This window comes from Camarhynchus parvulus, chromosome 6 (assembly GCF_901933205.1).
Source record: "Camarhynchus parvulus chromosome 6, STF_HiC, whole genome shotgun sequence".
In the NCBI taxonomy this organism is placed as follows: domain Eukaryota; kingdom Metazoa; phylum Chordata; class Aves; order Passeriformes; family Thraupidae; genus Camarhynchus; species Camarhynchus parvulus.
Window position 1 is genome coordinate 11741118 of NC_044576.1, and position 13664 is coordinate 11754781.

General features: G+C 42.5%; 1 protein-coding gene across 9 annotated transcripts in view; it reads right to left on the reverse strand.

Annotated features, from left to right (window-relative positions):
• The window catches only part of ZMIZ1 (zinc finger MIZ-type containing 1), a 338520-nt gene that overhangs the window by 79673 nt on the left and 245183 nt on the right, over positions 1-13664 (reverse strand). Inside the window, exon 1 of one of the 9 annotated variants that reach the window (XM_030951387.1) lies at positions 10962-11287. The exons of 7 other annotated variants lie outside the window; for them this stretch is intronic. The gene's annotated coding sequence lies outside the window, so the exon portion shown is untranslated. Of the gene's footprint in view, positions 1-10372; positions 10939-10961; positions 11288-13664 lie in introns of those variants that run through there. One more of the 9 variants, XM_030951388.1, reaches the window with a different exon arrangement.

Consider the following 13664-nt stretch of genomic DNA (forward strand, 5'->3'; position numbering starts at 1 on the left):
TTCAGTGCAGAGACAATGAATAATAAATATTACTTTCACACTAAGACATTCAGTTCCATACTGCAGTCAGACAGACATTTTGACAGTCAAAGTACTGCACAAACACAGGCACAGGAGCAAAATGTTAGGGGAAAGTGCCATTATGTAAACACAGAGCAGAAAGAAGGCAGAGCTGAACTGCAGAGGGAATACTCAGGCTACTACTTAGGACTCCCCTGAAACAAGAAATGTTGAATTCTCAAACAGCATTGTTTTATCAGCCTCCATTCAAATAAATTCCCTCATTTTAGTCTCCCTGATGCTTTGTGCAATTTGTACATCCTTGAAACTGATGAGATGGCTGGAAAGACAGATGCCTATTTCAAGTGAAGTGTCTGTCACCCATTATTGTGGATGACTTGGCCAAAGTCTGAGTGTTCACAGGCACATGTGCTCTGACTACAGGAGGCATACAATGGAGAAGTAGGATGCCCAAAATAAAGAAACCAGTACCAGAAACCATTGCAACTGGGAATCAACACTGAGGACTAAACAACACTAAAAATGGGACAGACCTCCCATTTTTCAGTGCATCAGCTCTGCTTCACTTGATACTGAGAACAAAGCAGAGAATCAGGACTGGTGAATCTGGCCACTGTGGAAAGCTGCTTGTCTGACTGCACAAACTGTTTTCCTTGTTGTTTACTAAAAATTTATTTAAAAATAGGGATGATGTCTTTGCAATCCAGCTAAATAAACCACAGTAAGTACTGAAAGAAGACATTCATTGCGCCTCATTTTTTTCACACCATTATCACACCTTTGCCATGACAGCAGAAATAGCAACAGTTCAGGTACTTGCTCTTAGAACAGCTAGACAACCCTTAAAACATCAATTTCCCAGGAGGCAGAAAGAATCCCAAATTTCCATGAAGAGGCATTTGCTGTCAGAGATGTGCCCTTCTCCCCTCCCTCCACTAAGAAACAATTGTAATCTGCTCTGTACCTTTCCAAAATGCTGTGGGCAATTACATTCAGAAAGAAAAGTCATTCTTGTCTGACTCATGTCTCAAGAGAAGCACAGAAAAAAATCCTGTCTTGCTACCACAAGTGCATCTTTTTTGCATCTGCTAGCACCAACCAATGAGATCATTCACCAGAGTGTCATGAAGTAAAAATATTAGCCATCAATATACTCAAGCTCCTGGATCAGAAGAGACAGCCCATCTCATGACACTCACCAGGGCTGCCTGATGACAGCTTTCATTCCTACATCTCCATTTCTTCTGCTTAGTAGTGAGTGTCCTGGGAGGTTCTTGAGATTTGTATACCAAAAACAAAGAAAAAAGAGAAATACACCTGTAGGAAGGTCAGGATTTCAGAGCATTCCAACTCAGGATTTAGTATTGATGCAATTGCTCTAAAAACTGTAACAGGAGTTACTTTTTGGGGGGATGGGTATTTGTCTATTTGTCCTCCTTACCCAAGAGGCCAATTTATTCCAGCATCTATCCAAATTAAAGTCACCTCAGAAAACCTAATGTATTTTTTAAAATTAAGTTTATTTATGGGCCTAACACCTGCATGCAGTTTAGCAGCAGGAACCACATTTTTTTTACCTTGCTTGATTATGCTATATGGGAAGAGTAAAAATGTAAAAAAAAAACCCAAAACTGCTGTAATATAAGGGCTTTTCCTGCAAAAGAAATAGCTGCTGTGTGTTCCCCTTTATCACTTATGTGACAAGTGTCAAATGAGACAGCATTTTATTTGCTTTATTTTGGAATAGCATTTTATTAGCTTTATTCTCTTTCCTCACATCACCCTGCTGGTGATAAGAAACTGGGTCTGCATGGCACTACTTCAGAAGCCAAAGTTGCATCACTCCTCAAAAATGAAATAGTGTTTAAAATGTGAGTAACTTGAAGAAATGGCTCACATAGAACCACTTCACAAAGAAAGGAAACGACTATGAAGTGAGGCTCAGGAATCAGGCTCAGATAAGGTGGCCTGCCAGACTAGGCCACAGGTTGCATGTGACACTGTCAAACTACCTATCAAATGGTATATTTCAATTTCTGTTGGATATGATACACATAGTATCTCTCTGCTAATTAACTTGTGGTGTTAATGATCACAGGAACACCACTAAAATATTATAAAATTACTTTCAGCATTTTCACAGATAACTGAAAACTAACTAGCAAAAGGTAAACCATCTCAAAATCTTGTACTCTGCTCAGATTAAAGCACAAAGGTGGTAACTATGAGCAACTGCAGTGTTACTGTCCTTCCTACACTCACTCTGAAGAGGACATCCATTCCCAGAGATGTCAGTTCAGCACCTTCTGTGAGCACTTGGTTGAGTCCAACCTCCCTCAAAGCAAGCCTGACATTCCCTCCTGACTTGTGCCAGCCCTCAGTGCACATTGCCTGACTAAGGCACATAATGAAGCATCCTTATGCCCTTACTCAAAGGAACAAGTTCCCACAGAAATATCTCCAGACTTTAATCTACAAGTGCAAGAGAGTGGGGGAAAAAAAAAAAGGTTATCTGGGACAGAACTGAAGAAACTCCTCATAAAGATGCCAAGGAAATGAATGTTTTTCCTCCCCTTGACCTCCCCCAGTTTTAGAAATATTAACAGGAAGTAAAAACAAAACAAGCAACTAAAGCCACTTCAACCAGGTCAAATGTGTGTTGAAGCAAAGGTAAGAAACCACTTAAAGCTCCCACAGGATTATAAGCCCCTTTGACAGGTCTGATAATTTTAAAGGCTTAATTCCATTACAGTATCTGGCAGCCTGCAAGGGCACATTTTACTAACCATAGGCCACCAGGTCATAGTAGATGCTGACAGAAAACATCAAAGGTTAAGTAGGCTGTAAGACCATAAAACATTTCAAGCTGCACAGTGCCAGCAATGTTAACTATGGAGCTGTTTGAGAGGAGAAAACAATGGCTGAGTCTTGCCCCCACCGGCAGTCCCAGGGAAGCCCAGCAGAATCAGCTGGCCAGGATGGCCAGCCCAGACCATGCTCCCGTGACATGAAAGTGTTTTTGGCTGTGTCAAAGCCCAAATTTCCTATCTTACTTAAAACTCAGAGTGCAAGATTAGATTAATTACGCTGAAGAAAACATATCCACACAATAGATCTCACTAGTCCTCTTCATCTGGCAAATGCAGTGAGCAGCTGCAGCTGGAGCAGCAGGGCTGGAGGCATCCTGGCAGCCGAGGTCAGGCAACGTGCAATTGCCTCTGTGCAACACTGGAGCACTCTGACTTGGAAAAGCAGTGCTCAGATTCTTACTGTGATGAAGATCTAAGCCAGCAGTTAAAACAATTTAGCAAGAAACAGTAATTTTGCCTTCAATATCCCACAAAACTTACTCAAGCACTGCAACGTAACCACTGCAGGTGGCAACGCTTGCTTCAACTCCCCCTGAGAGTATTTATGCAACTTACACATGCAGTTAAAGCTCCAATATGTAATTTGGATTGCTCACTCTTGAGGGGTGTCTAGATACAGCAACAATGGCCATAATCACAGATTTAATCTTATTTCAGCCACTAAATATGAAACCTAATATTTGACATTCCAAACTAGCAGAAAGAAAGGCAATGCATAGATCATTGCCTGTGTGCATGGAAGAGGCTTGGAAACTGCTCTCTTCTGCATACTGGCTTTCAACAAGGCACTATGAGAATATACACAAATAGATCTTCTGCTTTTTCTCTTCTCTATGCAAAAGAGCTCCCCTGAATGACATCTATCTGGATAATAAATTGCCAATACCACAAACAATTCAATTAGAAGCAGTTCAAAATGTAAGGGGGTGGGAGCTGACTACTGACCAAATCTGACATACAAATAGCCTGCTAATTTGTCAGCAAGCCAAAATAAATGGAATGGGCTGGCTACAGGTGCAGGTAAACGCCTCAGAAATAGACATCAATAAATCATTTAGCTCTCTATAACATTTCAGATTACAGTCATTTAACAAGAAGGACATTTTTGCCTTTGTAACATTATTCATGAGTGCTTCAAGTGAGTCATTTAAAGTCAGCACTTAAGATGGAACTTTAAAACTTGCATTTTTTGATCTCCTATAACCTACACTTAACTTAGCAAATATTATAAACTGTATCCTCTGTTCTGCTTATCACAAAATACAAAATCCAAGATTATGGGGTATTGCATACTAATGATCAACTCTCCAAAGCCCCAAACTCTCTCTGTGAGAGAATTAGTCTCCCTGATATTTTTTGTAGATGTAGAGACAAAGAGGAAGGCTGTTGCATTTCAGGCCAGCCAGCCAGCCAACATCCTAGTTTTACTAGATGTGTCTACATAGACAGAAACATGATAAAAAGAGTGGGTCATCACATATTATAAATGTGTTCCTTGCAAGTAAAAATCACTTGGTCCTCATAATTTTCCATCTCAAGTACTTCTTGAAAAAGCCAGCCTGCAAATAACTGTTCTGTCTGCTCCAAGACCATCTGTGGGGCTGTGTTTCTATCAAAATGATACAAGGTGTCACAAACAGTAACAGACAGACACTTAACTGCATGTTCTGAAGGAGGTCAGTCTTGTACTAAAGCCAGAAACACAAAATACACAAGGACTATCTATGCTTCCATTTTGCAAAGATCTTAAAAGCATATTTACAAGTTGTAAAGTCATTAAGTAAAAAAATTAAAATCTTCCTTTACTAATGGACTAAGACTATCTATTTATATATAAACTCACATGAATATTTGTTTCTAACCTGATTCTACTGCAACTTTGCTCTAATGAAGTGTACATCTTGACAGACACAAATTACTTCAAGGACCTTCCAGGTAAATCAGCCCATTAAGGAACTACAGTATTTCCACCCCAAGGAATAGTTAGAAAACATATATAACCATTTGGAAAGTGGGCTGAAACAGGACAATTTAATAGTACTCATCTATGTGCAAGACAAGTGGTTTCTAAATTTCTTCCAGATTAATCTCTCCATTGCCCTGTTGCTGGAAAAACAGTAGGAATGCAAAGGTGTATAGGAACATGAAGAACTGCTGGTTATTTCCAAAAATATGGTATTTTATTACACCTAGCATAGGAGGAGTTTTTACACACTTACAACTTCACATGACAGCCAGGCACATTGCCAAACATACATCACAAACCTGAGCTAACAGCCAAATCAGGACAGAACCCCAGTTCAGCACCAAAGTTCACTAAGGTGCTCCCAAACTTCCTGAAAAACACAAGCAGCGTGACACAATTCTGCAGAGTATCTGTCTGAGCAGGAAATCTGGAGTTAAAACCACTGACAGCAGCAAAATGAGAAGGATGAGAAGTATCCGTAGCAGACCCCGCTAACAGAACCAGAGAGACCTACAAGCTGCTCAAGGCAGTCAAATAACAGCCTGTGATCAATAGAAGCAAATACTGCTGGCAGATCAAGCAGGATCAAGACTACATAAGCCACTGCAATCTGTATGAATAAGTAAATCATGACAGGCTCCTCTGAAAGCCATGCTGTTAGGCTGATGCTTGAAAACCTTAACTTTCTAAAACAGTTGGATAGCGTCAGTAGATAAGACAGTAAAAGTACTGTTAACACCCTTCTTTCAAGTCTGGCCTGCTATACGGATAAGTAAGTGGCACTAAGTGGCACAACACCTCCTCCCTAGTATTTTTTTTTCTTTTCCTACTACATATTAATACAGAAATAAGGGTGTTAGTAAATGTTAAATATATAAAATCACAAAAGCAAACAGCAGGTCAGTAAAACCGTTTAGCATAGCTAACTAAAAACTGAAGGGAGTCCTGTGACAAACTCCTGTTAGTTCTCCCTGTTACCTGCTTAGGCTGACCACAAAAAGGTAGTCAAGACAAAGTAAAGGAGTGCTTTTTGTGAGAATCCCAGTTCTTCCCATCTGCCCTAGTTCTGCTTCTACTGAAGCTCTACTCACTTTATTTGCAACTAAGTTAGGTCAGAATGATTTTGAAAATCCTGTACAGATAGTTTTAATGATAAGATTGTGAAAGAATGAACCTCTCCAGGTACTGTAACACTATATCCAAACAGCATTCTAAGAATGTATTCCCCAACAATTGTGAGATTTTGTATGCCTCCAGGATCTCAACAGAGAGTCCAGCTTGCCTACTGCCTGAAACTTAATTTAATAGATGCAAGGGACACTAAGGAGGTATAAAACCCACAAACTACTAACAACAAAATTCAGTTTGAGGATTAGAAGTTTATAAACAAACATTAAGGGTTACTCATCAAAATGTTGAGAGCTGTACTTTAGTTACAATAAAAAACAAGAATCAGGAGCTTAGCTAGCTGTCAGAACATTTTATTGGTACTAATAAAGACAACTGAGAACAAAATTAACTTCTTTTTTTTTTATGAAATAGGTAAAACTGGATTACTGTCAATAGAATGATCCCAAACAACGTAAGACTCAGGATTAGCAACACACAAACTTTCCAGAGAATATTTAAGAATGATCTAGGTAAAGAACTGAAGAAATGTATAGTATTTATTAGAGGTGGGCTGAGTGGCAGCCTTCCACACTACTGAAGTAATTACTGTCCCAATGTCACTCATTTTTCTTTATAACTATACTTTGTCTTGATTTAAAGGAGAAAATTCTTCAAGTAAATTCTTCAATTAAAAATAGAAATAAAAAACCTGTCTGTGATCTTTCTGGGTTTCTCTTGTTTCCTTCCCGGATTGTCAGTGAAAGCCAGACTGGCTGGCTGCTTTCTCCCTGATGATGAATGGATACACACTCTTCCCCATGCCTTGAAAGCTATTACTGCTCTGCTTTACTGCACATTGGTCTACCTCTCACAATTAGTGAAACAGCTGTTTCATTTGTAGGCTAGCTCAACATTTTACATGCAGGTTTAAAAGGCTTTGCTCAGTAACTTGAAATTGTTTTTAGTTACTTCCAAAACAACTGTTTTATATACCAAAACATTGTTTTGCTTCAGCATTTTAGAAGAAGGTATACCCCGTGGAATTTTGGTTCCCATCCTGCTGTTAGAAGAGCCAAATGATATTAACTTAATATATTCTTTTAAGTGTGTTAACTTTTAGTTGTTTTTAAATAATTTATTTTTGTTTTGCTTACTTCAAAGAAACAGCCAGTAACACCATACTACAGTGAAACAGATGTCGTGTCTACTGGTCTATTTCACAGAACTTTCTGGTTTCCTCTGGAAAGGCCGTACAAGGAAAACAAACTCTAAGAAATTTAGGGGACACACAGTGGGGTCATTTGTTACATGATTTTTTTTTAAGCCCTCTGGATGTCTCTGCTGTGTCTTGCAGGGTACCAGAAGTAGTGAACCATCTGCTCAGCCTGCACAGCTCTCCACATGCCCAGCAAGGTTTCTGAGACTTCAATTAGATCACCCAGCCCTACTTGCACTGAACAACGATGCAGCAGTAGCTGAGCAGCACTGGGAGGAAGCAACTTTTCCGCACCTTTTTTTGTTTTTCCTTGAGCAAAAACCTTGCTGTCCAGCTGCTTGCAAGCAGTTTCAGGGCAGTCTGCTAGGAGCAGCTTCTCCTGTTTGTTCTACCTGAGAGAAAACAGAAGTTCTCCTAGGCAGAGCAGCTTCAGAGGAAGGTATTTCCTGTGGCACTCTCTGTTCTCCAGCTGAGAGGAACCAAACCAGAGAGCACCTTCACCGAGATCTCTGAAACATAATTTTAACAGTGTTTCACAAGATGAAGTTTTGGGGTTATTTGTTTTCTGCTGGTTAGCTCCTTCCCTGGTTAGCTCTTTCGATATTTTTAAATACAATCTACAGTGCATTCTTTTGTTATGAGGGAAAAAAAGTTATGGTTGTGCCATCCCATAGAGTGACAGTTTCCTGATGGCTTCACTCTAATGATTTTTGGTCACTGTTGATCAGCAATGTCCCTCTTGCTGATGTAATAGTCATGAGAAAGCAGCCTTCCATTGTCACAGTTCCAGTGACAGCTGAGGATAACGTGGGAACTTCTGTGTCCTCAGCTTACCTCGTGACATAGAAAAACATTATTCTCTTGTCTTAGTTACACATCTTGTAATTGCAGGGGGTTGGGGCATTGGATTCAGAGACTCTCTTGAACTAATTGCTGTACTAACTCTTATGGCAACAACAAGCCTGTTTTGCCAGACTATTCTCTCTAAACTATCTCACTGTAATTAATACAGCACCTGTTACTACAACAACAAATTGTTCAGTCACTGAGCCTAAGTGCCCTCTATTTTTCTCTCATTGGTGGTTTGCATGCTCTGTTTCTTCGCTTTGTAACCAAAAGTTGTCCCCTGTCCACCACACATGGACAAGCTTTCTTGGGTGTTCCTGGAGCATTCATCCAGCATAAGGGTCCCAGGACTAAATGTTACTTTCAGCACAAGTAATATCAAGACAGTGCATGTGTTTCACTGAAATATGAACACAGTAACTTGTCAGCCAGGATCACAGAGACATTGACACGCACAGCTTTGACATTTGTACCCATTCTACTATGATCTACACAAGATTAAAGGCTTATGACTACTTTTCAAATCTCACTTATGATCAGTATTTTCAATTGCTAACATGCAACTGTACCTCACTCATTCAGATGACTTTACTAGTGAAATTTCACTGCACTTGCAGACGTATTTCCCCAGGGATTTTTTGATGGCTCCTCCAGAAAGGGGTAAGGGTGGTGGTAACTTAACAATGTTAAGTAGTTTTTAAAATCAAACTTTGACCATAAATTTGATACCAAGCCTTTGGTAACACTCCTCTGTTCACTTAAACTGGAGCATTACTGACTGAGTTCTACTGAAATAAATTTACGTAAACCCAAACTTTTTATCCCATGTTCTATTGCACTTTAGCTGCCATCTCAGTTTAAATGCTAAGCAAAAAGAGGAACAAAATTCTGCTAAGCAGACTGGTGACAGCATGGAGAGACATGCTTCTGCTCAACTCAGAGGCACTTCCACTTTTATGCATGATTAGATGCTGAGAATTACTTTATCACCAATATAACTGTAATAAACTTCTAACTTGAACAAAAACTACAGGAAATATTAGGCAACGTAGAGCAATTTTAGCTGGATCTTAGTTTTTATGTACTTCCATTTCCAAGCAGTGTTTCAGTCACGCTAATTGCTTTTCTTAGGTCACCCCAGCCTAGTGACCTGGTTAGCTTAACCTGAGACAAGACTTTTTGAAAGAAACTGTCTCCACAGTAACTTTTAATTCTAAAATCTATATATTTACAGAATGAACACTGTCTTTTATAGTATTATGAGTAAGTTGTCATAAATGTGGGTTCAATTTAACCAGTTCACCCCATGAGATGTCTACAGAGAGCATTTATTTCATCAAAAGATGACAGATTGTAAGGGATTTTTACCTGGATCTTATAATGGGCTCACCTGAACTCAGGACAAACAGTTTGTATGACTGAAGTCACAACTTGTTTTGACAGTGGCTTTAGTGGCTCCAGAATCACTGATGCTACTTTATGCAAAGTCTATTTTACCTTACAGAGCTATTTTACCCATTCAAAGAGCTGTTATCTACAATAGCAACCTCTCTCCCCCCAACAGACCGTGCTGTCAACATCTGAATTACAAGCACTGAAGCTGTATAGATCCTTTGCATTTTGTTTTTGGCATACATTGATAGATGCTATTTTATTAAGTTTTTAAATACTATTTTCATTAAGCCAACTAACTAAACTAAACAATAAAACTAATGTCCCAAATTCCAGTCTGGCATCACTAGTTTGAAACTTTATGATAACTCCTTAAATGAAGTAACTAATTAAGTAACCTTTTTAGTTTTTTACACAGGAAACAAATAAACAAGACACTTGTTACTACTCAGCATAAGGGGCAAAAAACTTGTCAACTGGAATGCCCGAGACTGTCACTGATACTAATACTACTTTGAGATCTTCTATGAAAGCACTCGCCACAGATGTGAGTTCTGCACGGCAAGGTCTTTATAAAGACGGCAAAAATGAAATGGTGGCAGCAGTATTGTCACTGCTGTTTGCAGAACAGCTTGTCACGTTCTGACAGCGCCAGGCAGGCTAAAGTTGCGGGAAAGGCCACTGCTAACTGGTGTTGCCTTTTGGTGGTGTGAGTGCAGATGCAGGCAGCAGGGCGCGGGCCGAGCCGCAGGGTGCGGGGCAGGGCAGGGCAGAGCCCGCTGCCATCGCTGCCAGCCCCGCGCCGCCGCTCCCACAATGCACCCGCTCCCGCACACACACACAGACAGACACACAGACACACACGGGCGCAGGCTCTCCCGGGGCCAACACGCTCCAGCACACGGTCCCGCTCCCGCACGCACGGCCGCCACCCCCCCGGAACCAACTTACCCCCGAGTTACATCCCATTCACCAGCCCGGCTTCCTCTGCCGCCCCTCCTCTGCGCGCCTGCCTCTGCTGCTGCAGAGAGGCCACATATGTCTGCAAACACTTCTAGGCAGAAAGCAGCCAGTGCAGAACAAAGACAGCCGGGGTTGCCTTCATCTCAGCACAAGGCAGCCAGTAGCTATTTTCAAGCTTGTTCGCTCTCCCCCTCTGAGGGCACCCTGCTCTGTTTCTCCCTCTCTCTCTCTCTCCTCTTTGCCTGTCCAGCTACTGCACAACACGCATCAATTATTCATTGCTTGTCTCCCGGTTTCCAGGCAAAACCAATCACAGATGGAGTCTTGCTAATGGGCTCATGCCGTACTTGCCAACAGGCTATTTGTGCTCAAGCTACAACCCTCTAGAGACAATAAAGAGAATCAGGTTAAGCTTTAAAACTTCACACGTACGCGAACAGACCTAAAACGGCGATAGACATGTAAGCATCCCTATGACATTGCTTAGGAGTACGTCTTCGGCATACAGCATGGCAGAAGGCTGCTGTAAATCTTCCGAAAGGGCTTTAAGAAAATCAAACACTCAGAAAAATCTCACCTCAGCTGCATGTTACTGATATTGATGGTTCTCTTTTCTGTCTCTAGTGATCCATGTCTCGCTTTCCCATTACACAGAGAGGTATGTCCTTCTCTCATTCTCGTGCACACACGCGCACACGCACGCACACACACACACAGCCACAGCCACTTTGCCAGAAGGAAGAGAGAGAAAGAGAGGAGGAAAAAAAAACCACCCAGGCAGCTCACATTTCAAACTTGCAAGGAGGGGTGGTGCTTAAAACGCTAGGACAAAGCCTCTGTCTCTGGCACCCAGTCAAAATACTAAAATAAATCCCCTCGATCAATTAATTGGAAGCAACACTTGTTCGAGCCCGCGTAACAAACCATTAAGGGCACCGGGGCTGAAAAGTCTTGAGATTTGGGAAATCTCGTACCCTCGCTTCCCCCCTACCCTGTTTGCTGAATGCTGTTGACTAAATCCATCAAACTAGTCATGCTAATTAGCGTCCAGGGCAGCCTCGGCGGCGGAGCAGCGCCCGGGGCGGGCGGCCCCCGCGGCCGGAGTTTCCTTCCGGACCGGCCGCCGCCCCGCGCCGGGCAGGAGGTACCCGCGGGCCGGGCGGGCCCGGGAGCGCCGGCGGGGAGGTCGCTGGAGCGGCGGCGCCGGCTGCGGGCCCCAGGGCGCCCCAGCGCTGCCGCCCGGCGGAGCGACGGGCGCCGTCCCTCCGCCGCCAGGGGAAACTGAGGCAGGCGGGGGGCTGGGGCTGCCACCGGATCCGCTGTCACCTGCGGGACCGCCCGGCCCGGCCCGGCCAGGTGCCTTGGGCGGTGTTTGCGAGCTCAGGTCTTCACCTTGGCCGGCCGCACACTGCTCCCCAGACAACACCCATTCCCACGGCACTGCCAGCTCGGGGCTGCCCATGGAAAAGTTTTAAACATGTCCAGCTGTGCCTGCCGTGGTCAGCGTTTCAACTGACAGTGCCGAAGGGAAAAAAAACAAGGCAACAAACAATCAACCCCCAGGAAGCTAATGTGACAATTCTTTGCTGCCTCTCAAAGGGAAAAGTGGCAGTTTAAGTTGTGGCCAGCCGAGCACCAGCCTTTTCCTGCCACCCTCCGCGGTGCAGAGCCACTTCCTTCCCCGCACAACCTGCACAAAGGCACCTCCACCTCTTAAAGGCGCACCCGGCCCCCCTCGCAGTGAAGCAGCCGGCAGGTTCCAGCGAGAAACAAACAAAACACAAACAATAGAAACAAGAGGACTTGAAAAAAATACTGTCACTCCAGCAAAATTCCTTTCAGTGAAAAAATGGCCCCAGCTTCCCTTGCCATGCTTACAGTCACTTAACTGTGCTTCCCAAACACCTTAGCACAGAGTTGGCAACATGACAGATCGGAGCAGCAAACTATCACAGATATCAAAGAGCAGCTCTTCTCTGAAAAATGATTCCACAAAAAAGCATTGTCAGATTTCATGTTCTTTTTTTTTTTCCCCAGGGAATCCACTGCAAACAGCTAAGAGTAATGTGTGCTCTCACTTAACTTCCACTCCTGATGCAGGATCTCAAGGTCAGCCTGTCAGACAGGGTTATTGCTTTCTCTCCACAGCCATCAGACCAAGCAGAACTGCAAACCAAACCCTCCACGCTTTCTGCAATCAGAGCTGCTCAAGTGTGGCTGAAGAAACACTTCACAACACCACAGCTGCTACAGGTGGCGCAGGACTCAGTGCTGGGCCAGTGTCCCGAGTCTGTACAGCCTGGGCAAGCCTTCAGCTGGGTCCTCATAGATGCAGGGGGACCCACGGGGCTGCTGGAACCAACTCTTACACAAAATGTAGTTTCCACTGCAGTTGGTCAAATTTCAGATTCAGCCACATGGAAGAAAAGTACAGAACCTTATACCATTTTTTCAGTGCCTTTCAGAGTAGACAGATTGTTAAGGAAGTGTAAATTATACAGCTAGACTGGCAGAATAGGTATAGAAAGCACAAGTTTTAGGAGACTGTCGAAGAGTTCAGACATGGTGGATGTGAATGAAACTGATAATTGCTCTAAAGCTACATGAATTCTTGATCAAATGAACATTTCTGTACTTGTTTCAGGTTTTACTGCATTTACAGAGTTTTCACACAATTCCTAAGCCATGGTGTTTTGTTGTATTTTGAAAAAACACAAAGCAGCAACAAGAATGTATCAGGTGGTTGTGAGGTCCCAGATAACGAGACTGGCTCCTTCCTCATAGAAGACACGTTTAAGTTAATTTCTGAGGGTGAAAAGCAATTTTATTTTTTCTGTAGAGAAAACACATTCGCCAGTATCCTACGTTTTTTTCTCTACCTACCATCATAAGTAGTAGCTCTCTGCAATTAAATTGCTCTTTCTAGTGCAACAGTGTAAGTTTCTCTTTTAAAGCTGCCTGTCTTTCAGAGGAAGTGGTTTAGAGTAGACAAATCACTTATCTAAAAATTATGTACTTACTTCTCCTTTGACAAATCTTTAGCAGGTTTCTAATCCCACCCTGCCACTTGAAATATCACTTTCTGTGATGACATTTGAGTCACAGTTGTCAGAAGCATCAGGCTCTGTAGTCAAATGGATTAAATCACACTTCATAGCATGCAGTATTTTGAAGGAGGAGTGGGGTTTATCATTTGTAGAAATTAATCGTAACAGTTTTTTCTCTAGGGCAAATTCCCAATCATTTTTAAAGATTACTATGTTTAAGCCCCTCTGACAGC